The sequence below is a fragment of the Triticum dicoccoides genome, chromosome 4B (genome assembly GCF_002162155.2).
Source record: "Triticum dicoccoides isolate Atlit2015 ecotype Zavitan chromosome 4B, WEW_v2.0, whole genome shotgun sequence".
Taxonomy (NCBI): Eukaryota; Viridiplantae; Streptophyta; class Magnoliopsida; order Poales; family Poaceae; genus Triticum; species Triticum dicoccoides.
The window spans coordinates 661,670,576-661,684,465 of record NC_041387.1 but is presented as its reverse complement, the minus strand read 5'-3'; the positions used below and the strand labels follow the sequence as shown (position 1 = coordinate 661,684,465).

Below are 13,890 nucleotides of genomic sequence, written 5' to 3'. Positions count from 1 at the left end.
TTTGCCTTACATCAAAGTAGTGAGTGTCAGTATCATGCATGAATGAGTTCTGAAGAGAGAATTTTATTGCTTTTTCTTGTCGGTTTTACTTGACAATTCAAAATCAATAAAGCGGAAGGAAGTTAGCAAGGCAGCAGATAAAGGTGCTCCTTCCGAACGGAGGGCCTCTACAGTTTCTACTCCTCCACACCCCCAAGATGATTTCCAAGACAACACATGCATAGACACTCAACAAAGTTGTGTTTATAATGAGCACATCTCCCCTAGTGCAGCATCACCGGTGCTCCCTCTAACTTGGCACTGTTATATGTGGTTGCATGTTATGTGTGATGTCTAGCTTGTATTGCTTCTAATTTTGTTGAATTCCATCTGCTTACTTTACACATTATACTTGAATAAGACGCGTGTTCCTGTTTCTAGAACATACAATATATGTCTATCACACCATGTTCTTACATCAAATTAGTACTGTTGTGTAACCTACAATAATCACTTATCATAAGACACGTTTGACTTCGGAGTGTGATATAGGTTACATCTCACATTCTTTTCTAGCTTGTACTACTAATTTGTTGAAATGACACTTATGACGAGACAGTTTTAACTTGGTAGAGTGATATTCTTTGCATCTTTCATATGGTGTCTAGATTTCATTGCTTCTAATTTGTTGAAATGCCTTCTCCTTAGTTTACACATCATAAGCTGTGAATATGTAATGTTGTCAATATGCAATGACACTAATGACGAGAGACCTCTAACATGGTAGTGTGATGTTGTTTGCATCTTGCATATGATTTATTTCTTGTACTGCTTCACATTTGTTTAAAGGCCATTTATGATGAGACACTGTTAACTTGGCAGAGCGATATTTGTAGCATCTTTCATATTGTGTCTACCTTCCATTGCATTGCTTCTAATTTGGTGAAATGTCTTCTTCTTAGTTTACACATCATAGTTCTGGTTATCTCTTCCCACTACAACAAAACAGACTTTAAGTAACACAATCTTGTAACAGATAGAAAAATGTGTGACAAGGAAAATAACAGTAACACATCATTGTGTGTTGCACTACAAGCAGTAACACATAGTGTACCAGACCCCCAAACGTGTTACTGAGATAATGACATAGTAACATATAAGTTCGTGTTGGTAAGATTGTGTTACTTAGGTATTCACAGAGTAACACATAAGTATGTGTTGGTGCGTATATGTTACAAATGTAGTGTAGTAACATATAATCATGTGTTGATATTGTGTTACAAGCTCTAACATTGGGGAAATAGAAAAATTAAAATCAACCGCATACGTAGATCATGAATACCTTGACACATAGTTCCCACGTGTCAACGTGATTTTTCTATAAATAAGTTTTTGTTTTGGCAATATAGTTTTCATTCTTTGGTCAATGTCATATGAAGAAACAATACAGTTTGGTTGTAAATACTGAACTATTGAGTATGGTTGCAATGACTATCCTATTAGCCGTATTTTACATGAATTTTATGATGACTCAAAGATCATAAATGCCAAATGCACACTTTAAAATGACCTTATAAAATTAAGTATTTGACGACAATACTCGCGAAGGAGTGGAAGACCAACAACAGATGCGAGCTTAACTTTTGAACATAGTTTCCAAAACATGGCTGAACCAACGGTCAGAGGGGGAAAACCGAAATCGAGGCCTCGTCCAATTTTTCAGGTAAGTCGGTCTTTTAGCGAGAAACCAGTGAGTATCAAGAAAATCATGTGTAAACTAGGAATTGAACCATTGTCCTTGAGCCAAGGCAAGCCCAACGGCCCAATACCAACAAGGCTAGCTGCAATTTGTGATTTCAGAATGAATTAGAACCAATAATGAGTGGTTCATTTGGCAAGAGATCATGTTTTTAGAAAAGTAACTTAAACATTCTTTTATTGTCACTATTGAATCATTCCGCGCATTTAAAACCAAATCAATAAAAACAAACCAAACCAAACAAATTTTACGATTTTTATAGTCTCTGGTTTCGGTATGGTATGAACTTCTATACCTTTTTCAGTTTTCGTTGTTATGGTATATGACGAAAAACTGAACGTTCACCAAATAAAGTGAAGTAAAAAAGTATATTTATATTTCTTGAGGCAAACAACTATACTAAGTAATCATTTTTATTGTACAGGCGTCGGATGACTTGCTAATCACGCCCATTTTTCAAAAAAAATCTTGGAATGTAGTCATTTTTCTCTTAAAAATATGCTAATCACATCCTTAACTAATAAGGCACGACTCCATACCTTGACTGAACGTGGTTTGTATAAGAAGAAAACAATTTAGTAGTAATCAGCAATCTAGTAGACCAGTATAGCACTAGAATGAAACCTAGAAAAGAAAGTTGTTCGTGTGCTAGTAAACATATATTTTTCAGAACACCCACACACTCTAGCTAGTACAGCACAAGAATCGTCCGTACCAAAAAAAATACGAGTGCAAGCCACAGAAGTCACACACGCAAAGGATGGTTCACAACCACAAAGAAGAAAACATTGAATCAGACGTCGAGGGTCTGACACCAAACAAACATCCCACATAAACCAAAACATCAATTTCAAACAGACATAAGCTTAGTTTGAAAGATGGTAAATTTGACATAATAGTTCTTTCACAAAAATGTGTCTATCTATTTCCAATGACAATCCGTCTTACATAAAGCTTAACTCGGTACAAAGTTTCGTATTTTTTTCAAGCTTCATGTTTGAAGAGCAAAAACTATGCAGACATAAAAATGTCCTAAAAGAGCGCATAGCTTCATGCACCAGTTTAGAACAATCCTTCTAATCTCCGCTGGCAAAATTTCCTGAAAAATAAGATTCAATGAAGTGCTTGAGCAGAAGTTCATTACAAGTCAGAAGAGTCAAGATAAATTCAATACATATATGGTCTGTAATTATAATATACTGTTAACTCAGTGCTTTATGGTAGAACATGAGATTTCCTAGTTAACGCTAAGTTCATATTTGTAGGTACAGATAACATGTATGATCCGGCACATACATGCTTAACCGTACAAACTAGACAGAAACACAAGAGGGCCAGCAAAATAGTATTGTGCATCATGACAGAGTGAAATATACCAGCAAAACAACATTTATATCTAGGAAACGGAAGCTCAAGGAAAAAATGTGTCTTTATTAAGAGGGGAATCCCATCTCATATAGCTTCAGAAAACAAGTAGAACATAACATCTTGCAGAGCTTTAGAAAGCAAGTAAAAGGCACGAGGCCAAGCACAGAGCTACTGCTACATATCTTAACAATGAATTATTTTAGTCGTGGATGAAATTTTGCATAATATCCTCAACCAAGTAACTGTCAGGACTGTAAGGATGAAGTACTCAAAGTTATCTAATCCACAGTGGCAGCATCAATGGAAAATATAAACGAGAAACTTCTAAAGCAATAAAGAAAAGCAAAGGTTGGGTTTATATGTTTAATGGCTGACCTCATTCCTCCAAATACCCGTCTGGAACTTTTATATCACGAAGTACTTTGCAAAACTGTTCCTTCTGTTTTTTTGAGTTCCCCAAGTAACTATCTAGAACTTTTATATCATGAAGTACTTTGAAAAACTGATGCTTCTCTTTCTTTGACATGGTATAAGAAGCAGCTAGAAGAAAATACTCGTCGGTAGGTTTATTTTTAGGATGTAGCTCTGGCCTGATTTTCATGTCCTGCAGGTCAAGTCGTGCCTTAAAATTATTCTTTGACTTGCCCTCTATGTACGCAAAGTCAAGAAAACCAGCTACACCAGCCAAGCATTCCTCACTTGGTCTAGGAGAAAGCAATAGCTCCTTTATAGATTCTAAATCCATTGATACACTGTGTAACAAAAATAAATATAGTAACTGCGTTGAGTGACAGGGGGCAAAAATAACATATCTGACAACAATGCAGTGGTGGATTTCAAAACAGGGCAGTCCACCAAAAAAAGTGGCAACAAATATGACATGCCAACGTTCTGATTAATTTAACAATAGCACATACAAATAGATCAATATGGTCTTACATGCATACTAAAATTATCAATTTTGCATAAGAGAACTGTACATAATTAATACCTTTAGAAGTTCAAAGAAGACTATGTGGCCTTGTTACTTTGGTAGAGTGGCACTGTTAGAGTAACTTGTTAGAATGGCAAACAATCACACAAATCGTTATCATGTCACTGGTCAACTGTTCATGTACTGGATATAGTAAATTATGTGTATGATTTCTCATGACCGTGTTTTCATGTACTGGATAGCAAATATGATAACAATCAAACAAATGGTAATTACCAAATACCAATACCAATATCTAATTCTTTTCTCCAATACCTCTCATTATTTATCAACAATTTTCATCAGGACAGCAAAAACAACACAGTTTGATTCTGTACTTCAAAAAAAATCACATATGGATGCTTTATGCTAGGATAGATTGATCATTGATAGAAGAATGGGGAGGCACAGAAGAGCAGAGAGAGATCTTGCCAGCGTCGGCTGAGCGTCCTGATCTGGAGCGGAGGGAGGTCTAGAGGTGACCGTCGGGCGTCCTGGTCGTCCTGGTTGGCTGCACCTGGACTGGCCAAGCGGAGGGAGGTCTGGCAGGCGCTGTACTAGAGCAGGGTGGTCAGATTTGAACCAGGCGGCGGCGTACCCTCCCCCCAGGCGCCAGCAGAGATCGCGCGGGACGGCTGGATGCGGGAGTGGCAACACGGGGAGGTGCGGTTGTGCGGCTGCGCGGGCGGCGAGTCGGCGAGGGAGGGGCGGTCCTGGCGGCGAGGCAGGGGCGGCGGCGGAAGGGGCGGCAGCGCCCAATAGGGCTGCTTCGTGGGGGAAAAAGGGACTCCAATTGGGCCGTGAACCCTACCAAATAGGGGTTTTCATATATATTTTTAGCATAATTGTATCATGTATTAGAACTTTTTTTTGAACATATGTATTTGAACTTTGAAGTAGTGCAAATCGCTTGGTTCGCCAGTTTCATCAGATAAAAATAAAAATAGTCCGGTCAACTAGTTTTTCCTTGTTTTTTTCTACGTCACTAGTTTCTCCTGATTTAGTAGCATTGATGGTTTAGAGCATTTAATCAAGGCCGTCGCTAGGGGTGGTCGATCGATGCAAGGTCAATCGTCTACCTCTTGGGACGTTGGATCATGTTCCAATGTACAAAGGTTTATGTTCACGAAATTGGTTATCTTGTCTTTGTCCATCATACGCATCACACGTCTCGTGAAAGGGCCTAACTGACAGTCCCATCATGGAGAGACGTTAGTCCCAGCATTCTATTTTAGATCCGACTATTGGTATGGTCGATTTCTTAAACTATGGGTGTAGCTGGCCTCGTCTCCCTTATTCTCTATCGTCATGGAGGTGCAAGCAAAGGTGGAGACTGGACCGATGTGCAAACCTTTCGCATCTGTCGTTCCAAGGGTTTTGAAGGTTTCTTTAGATGTTCATTATTCAATCCTATGCCACCAAGCAGTTCTTCGCGCACAACAAAATTGGTTCCTTTTGTTGGAAGTTGGTTTCATGGGAACTTACTGATATGTGTTCATCCCGGTGAGAGCTATGTCGACACAACAATGACGAGACCATCTATGATAGCTTCGTCAGGGTCTACTCCGACCATCGCTACCAATGTTCACAATCATCTGTTGTTAGTACAACCTTCACCGATGTTCTGGGTGTCGCTAACTGTCTCAGGGCAGAGAAGCATGCTCCATTTGGCTGCCGGGATAGCAGACCAAGGATGCATATGGTTCTAGCTAGTCGTCTTCAGCCTTAATGTTTTTTTATATCAACTAGTAGATCATAATCTCACGCTTATAGTAAATCCACATTACCATACCACATCACAAGTAAATTTATGGTTTGATCCCTTGCATGCTAGGTAGGGTACACAATTATAGTGTGCTCGGGGCACCCGGTTTCCCGTGACACCGTCAGTAGCCCCTGGTCCTACCATTTGACGAGGGTTGTAAATAATGTTGCATCGATCTACTTTGAGCTAGAGTACGGGCATAGATTCTCTAGAATGTCCCCGTTTTGATGGAGCTTTCGCGCGTTCTTTTATATAGATGCAATGCCTGGTAGTTTCATAGCTATTTATGGGGATGTGATACGATCAAATGATTCTTCAATTATGAAAAACCTATCTTTCATAATTGATGAATCTCTCGCATAGATAGGTACCCTTACTCATAGACATGTAAACAATTAGTATGGACTAATAAGGTATAGTTTTTGGTCATGGCTAGCTTGATTAGATCACACGATGGGAGGGGTGCTCACACTTGCATGTTGTACACTATTCATGAGTACATACACGTTCTTAGTATTTACAAGTAATTCAAAGCTATTCATGAGTACATGCCACTAATTTTGTAATTGTATTGTATAATTTGCATACTAAATTTGATTGAAATGATACAAAAGATTCCTATTGACCATACAAACAACCTCGATCTTGGTGACATTTTTATTTAAGATAATCTTGAGGGCATTTCCAACAGCATAAGTTCTAACTAAATATATTTTTAGCAAGAGGTAATATCACCGGTAGTCATAGAACTTGCGTTGCATGTTCAGTTTGGTGCTAAAACTTTAAAAATACGGTTTTGTGGTCACCTAACTTGACTCAAGCGTGCAGATTCGGTCACAATGCTCGTATACAGACATATCAATGTGTATGGCCCCACTCGTAAGTGACGAACGACACTAGGCGCGACGTATTTTACACAGGACACCCTGAATTTTTTTTTTGTTTGTGGAAGAAGTGAACCGCAGCGATGTATTTTTATAGAAAACACCTTAACTTTTTTTATTTACAGAAAACAGGCCCGCAATAAGTCAATACTGCACATATATGTGAACATTAAAACTTCTTTTATTTGCAGAAAACAGGACCACAATACTGCACATATATGCGAACATTAAAACTTCTTTTATTTACAGAAAACAGGAACACAATACTGCACATATATGCGAACATTAACAACAAAAATGGCATGCCAGGACTTGAACAGACGAGCAACTACTTTTTAACCCGAGAATGCAAATGCAAAAATTTAAGGGGACTGATAGGCGCCGGTGCGCCGGCCTAACTTTTGGGCCGGTCGACCACCCACCGTTAGATTGGTCCGCGTGTGACTGTTCGATCAAAGTCAACGCATCCCCTTTCATCCCAATCTTCTCCCCCTCGCTTGTCTCTGGCACATCGCCGCGCCGTCCGCCACGGCCACGCCATGCGTGCCCGTCCACCCCCTGTAGCTCTTCGCGTCCCAACCCGCCATCGCAGCTCCCTCTTCACCGCCATGGCCGTCCCTCGCTTGCCGTGTAGGCATGCATCACCGTTTCAATCAAACAAGAACTCAGCAAAGAAATCCGGTCATCACCGGTGGCAGCAAAGAAAATCCATCGGTGGTAGCAAAACAAAACACCGGTTTCAACAAAACACACAAATGCTTCCCTGTTGCCGTCGCCGTAGTAGCAAAAATTTAGCAGGTTCCAACAAAAAATCTCAAGAGCAGAATTACCATGGTCAGATTGAAGCAAAAAAAAGGACGGTTCCAGCAAAAATTAATATGATTGAAGCAAAAAAATCTCAGCAAAAAAACTGGAGTAGTGTTCTTGAAGCAAAAAGAACATATGGTTCCAGCAAAAACAAGTGCAGTTCCAGCAAAAGAAAATGCCGATTCTAGCACCTCAGGTTAAGGTGGTCGTAGCTTTTTTCCTAGCCGGTTCCAGCACCTCGGAGTGTGGATGCAACTTTTTTCATGGCCGGTTGCAGCTTCTTCAACAACTACAGGGAAAAAAAGATGGTTAAGGATGGGTGACGAAGGTGATGGAGTTCATCCATGGCTGCTGGAGAGAGAAGGGGATGGAGTGCATCCATGGCTGCTGGGGAGAGAAGGGGAAGGAGTCCATCTATGGCTGCTAGAGAGAGAAGGGGATGAAGAACATCCATGGATGCAACTCCCCCACTCGCATCGGCTCCGGCGCTGCTCAACCCACCGGCGCTGGGATTCCAAGGATTCAGAGAGAGAGAGAGAGAGAACGACGGCAAGGGAGGAACTGGACAGGTCTCGCGTGGGGGGCGGGGAAGGGATAAGGTTCCTGTGGATAGCGGTGGGCAAGCGGTCACGTGGGTCCATGTGAGCGTGCATTGTGCGAGGAAGAGACTGGCCCAGTTTCGGCCGGCTGACCGACTGCAAACGTTTCCCAAAATTTAACGCCGAAAAGAATCTACTAGGACTTGAACCTACAACCAACTGTTTAAATCAATACAATCTAGACACTACAACCGGCCAGATCTGGATGTCTAAAATAGATCAGGAACTTATATATATTAAACGAGGATGCATGTGAAGTTTAAATAGGCTATGGAGACTGCGGCCCATTTTATCTGAGGTATTTTAAAATATATATAAACATGTGTACTATACAAATGTGCGTATTGCATATTTGGTTTTCAAAAATATTATTTTAATTATACGAACATTTCAATAATTATATATACGCACATTTTGTATAGTTCAATGTTTGTATAATTAAAAATATTAATAATTTAAAATTTGAACTGTTAAAAGAATATTCAGTCGTGGCTAATATGTAAGTTATATAACTTTGTTGAATATAAGTCATGAATAAAAAATTTACACAAGTGAATAGTCATAAATATTTAGTAAATGTTTGTGTTCATCATATTTTATAATTTAAATATAAGCCACAAGTGTATTCTTTTGAATTTTTAAAAAATATTTATCTAATAAATATTATCAATGTCCATATTAACTAAATATAAGCCGCAAGTGTATATTTAAATGTTCTTATCTACTAATCATTATTTGTATATATAATATTTTTTAACACACAAATATGTGAACGTACCTTTATTACTTACAAATTATCTTTTAAAAAATAGTGCGCGCAAAATGGGCCGTAGTACCCGCAGCTCAATTAAGCTCCACATGAGTCCCCGTGAAGTACATATATGTTGATTATCCATATTAAACAAAATACATATATGTACAGTATCATGGTCCTGTTTTTCTTTAAAAAATAATTTGAGGGTGTTTTGTGCAAAACAATATGTCGCTGTGGTTGATTGTTTCGGAAAATAATTATTTTCAGAGTGTTCTGTGTAAAAATACATCACGCCCAGCGCCATCAGTCACTGACAAGTGGGGCCATACACATGTATACGCCCGCATATGCGTAGTATGACCGTATTTGCACGCTTGAGTTAAGTTATGTGACCAGAAAACCGTATTTTCAAAGTTCTAGCACCAAACTGAACGTGCGGCGCAAGTTCAATGACTTCCAGTGATATTACATCTTTTAGCAATATAAACTAAATAAAAATGAAATAAAGTCCAATCCATAATCCAATTGGCCTATCCCCACTTCGCATTCTCCTTCACGGCATCGCCTTGTGTCGTCGGAGAGGAGAACCTTGCTAATGTCGGCGTGCACGCGGAGCCGTAGTTTCGGTCCATTGGGTTCCTGCTAGGATCCGCACCATGATCATGCGTTGTGGTGCCACCATGCTGTCGTGATCATCGTCATTGATAGTAGGCTAGCCTCCATCAACCACTGACTCTCCTGGTCATGGCCACAATGCCGGAGAGTACCTATATATGGGAGAGGGCTTCCTTGCCGCACCTCCTCTTCCTCCACCTTTCATTCACCCAACGTCGCCTCTAATGACCTCGTCCTCGACCGTGTCTTGCGCATGAAGGAGAACATCAATGGCAAGTTCTTCTACTACTACCCCGACGACGGCCACCCCGCCACCCTCTCAGACTGGTACACAAAACCACTGCCGGCAACTCCACGTCCTCCTCCTCCATTGCGGTAGGCCACACCATTACGCTGCACTTATATATTTCTTTTCGTAGGAGATGCACCCTTTTTTTGTTGTCCGCTGCAGTTTTTGATGTTGCGTGCCACGAAAGCATTGATACGGCAAAAACTGCCATCTCGCCGTTCTGATAGGTGGGATACAGCGACACACCATGATACGTCGTCATAGGCGTGTCCTATAGTATCCCATGTTTTTTGAATTAAAAAAACATAAAAACACAAGGACACGGCATGTTTGTTTATTTTTTTTTGGAGAAATGCGTGTTTTTTAGGATTTTTTTGGAGAAATGCATTTTTTTAGGTGAAACGAGGACACGGCTGGCATACGTGCGTGATAGGCTAGGGATACGGCTCAGCCCATAAACAGCCTCGGCCCATATAGAAAACCTATCCGAGGGGGTCGCACGTACGCTCTCCACAAACGGAGGTGCTTCCAGCAGCAGCGAACGCGCTGCCTCTTCCGAGATCTCCGCCGCCGCCGCCGCCGCCGCCGCCTGGGCTCAATGCCGTCACTGCCGCTGGACTCGACACCACCTCCGCCTCCTGGACTGGACTGGCGACCTCAGTCTCCAGCATCCTCTCCTCCAGACGGCAGGTAACCTCAAACCCACCATCCTCTCATGTCTTCATCTCTGTGAATTGGAGTTCATCCATCGAGTTGCCGGCTGCTGCCCTCGGCTACTCGTTTGATTGAATGCTTGTGAGGGAGCCATCGGCTTGTGCAGTGGAACTAGTCAAGAGCTGTATGTTATTGTTTTGTGATTTGGAGATTAAGTGGTACTCTGGGGTGTCTGTGTTCTACTATGTACAGTACTAGTTTCTTGTGCGTCAGGTGTGAACTTAGTGGACCGCATCACAATAATATTGTATGCACTGGATCAAGTGGAATTATTCTATAAATTTTAAAGATGCCATGTTTCGTAAACAAGTGCTTATACTGATGAATTAGATTGTGTTCATCTGGTTTTAGGTGCCCTGTACTTATAAGACGCCCTGTTCTGTAAACAGGCGCCTGATTATCTAACCAGGAACACATGATTTGAATATTGGCAGCTAACTACGATGGCAGCTAATTTAGGGCGTAAGGCGTAAGATACACTGTCGTTGCTATCTCGACGCCTAGTGGAAATCTGTTTCTAGGTTCTGCATGCCATTCATGATCAGTGTATGTACAGGCAGGCGTGCACCTCACCTGGCCAGACTATCCAGTGACACAACTTAGAATTAGAATTACAGGCAGGCGTGCACCTCACCTAGCTATGCATTTCTCAACTTATTGTTCTGTTACTAACACTACTACTTATCCCTGTTAAGCAGGACCCGAGTGAATAATGTCAAAAGCCCGAAAGGCCTGCGGTGGACATTGTCATTACCTGAAGATAGCTGACTGAATATTGTGACATCTCCTGGAACATCAAACAGTGGGTGCACGCTTTTGTGTAATCTCGTGGAAATTTACTAGATGTACTGTACTCAGTTTTTGCAAGCTCTCCCCAGATTTACAATGAGTCTGTTGTGGGTGGCTCACAGATCTTGTGTCCGGCTGCTCATTTGACTGAATACTTGCGCTGTTGCTGCTTTCTACCCAATACCCATGAATAATTGCTGCTTGGCTGCTTGTTGTTCCCAGTCAATTAGCAATTTCAGAATTAAATTAATTGGGCATGCAATTAATTTAGCGCAATCAATGTTGTATATATGTGTATTTCTAGATCGTCTAGTGATAATAATCTGGTACAGATTCGGTCTAGCCTAGCACATATATTTCAGGAAAGTAAGTATCACAGATTCAGCGTAGCCAGCACATATTATTCAAGTAAGCAAGTATCACAGATTCAGGCTAGCCCGGTGCATGCCTTTCAGGAATATAAGTATCTTGTAGAAAGTTTGTATCATTACTTTGAGTTCCTTTGATGAGTTTACTCTTCTACCCAATATACTTATGTGCTCATGTCATTCCATGAATTAATGCAGAGGCAATGTTGGAGAAGATGGTGTCCCAGATCACATAACAGAGATTGTGCAGAGCACTATGGATATCTACTTTACTGACAGGGAATTTAGGTGTAATACATAGTGCTTTTTCTGGTAAGGGTTCTGCAGGCCGTACAACAATATGCATATCTACTTTACTGACAGGGAATTTAGGTGTAATACATAGTGCTTTTCCTGGTAAGGGTTCTGCAGGCCATACAACAGTAGATGTAAGATCATTTTGGTGTAGTATATCCCAATTATCACTATGAAAATACAGCAGATGCTTGTCTGTCCATTTCCACATTAATTCTTATATTTCTCGTATCTCAATCTCGTCTGCTAGTTTGATATAATCCAATGGGTGATAGCATCACAGTTTACCAAGTACCCATCCTGGTTACTTTGTTATTTAGGTAAAATGTAAGATACCATGACCTTTTACCAAGTACTCCCTCCGTTCCAAAATAGATGACCCGGCTTTATACTAAAGTTAGTACAAAGTTGAGTCATCTATTTTGGAACGGAGGGAGTACCTGTCATTACATTATGTGCAAAATAGGTTATACATTAAATTCCAAATCTGTTGAATATTTGTTTATACTGCATGCTTATAGTTTGTAGCTTGTGGTTGTACGGAAAACTCAAAACGGTGCCCGGGCTCATCTGCTCCCTCTCAGCAAAAAATTCAAAAAAAAATACTAGAAAAATTCAAAAAATTCCAATTTTTTTTGTGGTCGTAGATAATTTGACGCGTGAGGCGCGCCCCAAAATTCAACTCATTTGGACATCTGAGCAGCTCTCGGCAAAAAAGACAAATCGGGTCAAAACAGTGCGTGAACAGTATACATTTTTACAGATCCTGATTTTGTCTTTTTTGCCGAGAGCTGCTCAGATGCTCAAATGAGTTGAATTTTGGGGCGCACCTCACGCGTCAAATTATCTACCACCACAAAAAAATTTGGATTTTTTTGAATTTTTCTAGTATTTTTTTTGAATTTGTTTCTAAGCGTGGGTGCAGATGAGCCCGGGTGCAGATTAGCCGCACTCGTGGTTGTACATCTATTTCTATGTCGAGTTATTTATCATTCTACTCTTGCAGAATGTTTGCGGGGAGCTCGGTTAGTGTCGATGCCTCAAGGGTTTATGAATAACAGTTCCATGTTGCTTAAAGGCATTGTAATGCTGGCTACTGGTTTCCAGGTATATGTTTATGTAGTCATATGGACGCGCTCATTGATAATTCATATAGAATGTTTATATTCTTTATAACTTTGCCATGGATGAACCTATTCTAGATAATGAGGAGTTAGCAAGGGGAGTTTCTTATTGCAGAGAATTGGTGATGCTTTTGCTTCAGGATACTTAATTGCATGGCCTTGAGCTTTTGTAAGTTAAAGTATTTTTTTCTTTCATATTTCGAATTTATATTTGTATACGTTTAATCACATATAACTGTAAGGTTTAATTTTCTTTTACAGATTCAAAAGAAGGATAATTGAGTTGCAGCTGAATTCTTCGGCTGGATCAAGCAGCAAAGAAGATTTTACTTAGCAATACCTGTAGTTTACATTGATAGATTGAAAAATGTAATATCATTCCCAAGATCTTTTTCTTTGGTCGAATTGATGCATCTGCTATGGTGTAATATTCTACATAGTTGTGTTCTCTATAGTCAAATTGATATGAATGATATTCTGTTGCACCAAAATATTGGTATTTGTTTATTGTAATGCATATGTATCCTACACTCTTATATATAATAAATATATTGATATTTTTAATTTGTGCATGTGTTGTCCTTCAATTTCTCTATCTTTTTTATGGTGCCAAGCAACATAATAATAAATAATAATAATTACCTGTTTGAGCAATTGCATTGATTTTATATTAAATAAATGTATATTACATAAATGGTTGCCTAATTTTGTGGTTAATAACTAAAAAAGAAATACATTAATTATGTCACCATACTAATATAGTAGTGTTACTGATGGTCTTACTATAGCTATAGATATGTTACTAGGTG

The 13,890-nt window shown here is 39.9% G+C and overlaps 2 long non-coding RNA genes across 3 annotated transcripts; one reads left to right on the top strand and one right to left on the bottom strand.

The window, feature by feature from the left end:
- Positions 1 to 2,683: 2,683 nt before the first annotated feature.
- Positions 2,684 to 4,726, bottom strand: LOC119294230. Its single transcript, XR_005143385.1, has 3 exons — positions 4,098 to 4,726; positions 3,482 to 3,858; positions 2,684 to 2,837 (listed from the first exon to the last, which is right to left on the bottom strand). It is a non-coding gene; the product is annotated as an uncharacterized LOC119294230 (long non-coding RNA).
- A 5,622-nt stretch (positions 4,727 to 10,348) lies between these two features.
- Positions 10,349 to 13,645, top strand: LOC119294228. 2 transcript variants are annotated; one of them, XR_005143383.1, is made up of 6 exons: positions 10,349 to 10,482; positions 11,205 to 11,308; positions 11,862 to 11,975; positions 12,964 to 13,064; positions 13,197 to 13,250; positions 13,343 to 13,645. It is a non-coding gene; the product is annotated as an uncharacterized LOC119294228 (long non-coding RNA). The 2 variants fall into 2 exon arrangements; XR_005143384.1 differs by having other exon boundaries at positions 13,160 to 13,250.
- Positions 13,646 to 13,890: the final 245 nt, after the last annotated feature.